At 42.2% G+C, this 1709-nt stretch overlaps 1 pseudogene; it reads right to left on the reverse strand.

Moving 5' to 3' along the window:
- Positions 1-371: 371 nt before the first annotated feature.
- On the reverse strand, positions 372-480 carry LOC137347358 (U2 spliceosomal RNA; annotated as a pseudogene).
- Between the last annotated feature and the right edge of the window lie 1229 nt (positions 481-1709).

A 1709-nucleotide genomic window follows, 5' to 3' on the forward strand; every position in this document is an offset into this window, starting at 1 on the left:
CATCCACCACCGGAACATGGGGGTTGTAGAGGTGAATCGTCACCACCCGGTCCCGTTGTGACGGAAGCGTGAAGAGCGGCTCCGCTGTGAGGATCGACAGTGGCGCCCGGTCCCCTTTCTCCTTGAACGCCTTCAGGAACTTGATGCATCCCGCCACGTTCCGGAACGTCACGTCGAAGTATCCACTGCTGGGGAAATCCTGCAGGCAGAAGACGTCCGTCGCTTGAAATCCGCAGCAATCGAAGAGAATTTTCTTGATGAAGAAGGTGCGATCGACCGGTGCATCTCCTTCCTTGTCCTTCACGACCACCCGAACGGTGTTGCGCACTCCCTGGCCCGAAGCTCGAAAATTGGTTATAGCCATTTTACTCAAAACTTCCCCAGGATCAAAAGGCAATGATCATGGTCTCTTCTCAATCAAATAAGCACTGATAAGAACAGATACTACACTTGATCTTAGCCAAAAGGCCGAGAAGCGATCGAATATAAAGCACAGAAACAGACCATTCACTCCAACTAGTCTGTGGTGTTGTTTATATTCCACACAAGTCTTCACCCATTCCATCCACTGCATAGTCATCTGAACTTTTTAGCTATCTTTCTATATTCCCTTTTCTCTCATGTGGTTGTCTAGTTTCTTTTTGAAAGAATCAAAGATATTTGTCTCAACCATTTCCTGTGTTAGTGAGTTCCACATTCTAAACACTCAGAGTAAATAAATTTGTCCTTATTTTCCTATTAGATTTACTAGTAATTATCTTGTACTGACGTTAACTGTGAAACCAGTTTTGTTCTGGTGCCATTTTTCCTGAGCTCAGACGGGGGATATCCAGAGATTCTGCCGATCACACACCCAGACCTTAGGAAGAGAGGGTAAGGACAGCAGTGTTGATATACAAAACATCCATAAACTTCACTGTGAGAAAAACAATTTCTTCTCGGTTTCATCCATTCTGAAGACACTTAGCAGGCCTGTGGCATGTTCATTGGCTTCTATTTACATATGACAGAAAGAAAGGCTTGCATTTATCTAGCACGCTTCACAACCTCAGGATATCCCTTAGCGTTTTACAGCCAATGAAGTGTAGACACTGTTGTAATGTAGTCAGTTCAATTTAATGTTAAGGAAACATGCAATGGAGAACAATAAATTCTCTCATGTACTAACTAAAAGAATACACACCATATACTTCACCACATTTTCTAGCTGGGCAGACAGGCACTGCTCATAACATGTTTTTTCTACAATCTGACATAAAATCACAATCATACAGCTGAGGAGGAGGCCATTTGTTCCATCGTGCTTGTGCTGTTCGTTGAAACAGCTATCCAATTAGTCTCAGTCCCCTGCTCTTTCTGCATAGTCCTACAAGATATTCTTCTCTGTTCTAAGGGAACATTCATAGTTTCGCCAGTCTCTCCACACAACTTAACTCCCTGATAGTTGGTATCATTTTGGTAAATCTCCTCTGCATCCTTTCCAAGGCCTTGACATTGTTCCTAAAGTACGGTGCTCAGAATTTGAAACAGCATTCCAGCTGAGGTCTAACCAACAATTTGTAGTGATTTAGCATAACTTCTTTGCTTTTGTACTTAACTCCTTTAAAGTAACATTAAGGAAATTAGGCTCCCTGACTCACAGGAGCTTGAGTGTTATTTATAAGTCAATTTTCCTCAATGAAAATCATATCTTTTTACATAAAATACTC

The sequence above is a fragment of the Heterodontus francisci genome, chromosome 31 (genome assembly GCF_036365525.1).
Source record: "Heterodontus francisci isolate sHetFra1 chromosome 31, sHetFra1.hap1, whole genome shotgun sequence".
In the NCBI taxonomy this organism is placed as follows: domain Eukaryota; kingdom Metazoa; phylum Chordata; class Chondrichthyes; order Heterodontiformes; family Heterodontidae; genus Heterodontus; species Heterodontus francisci.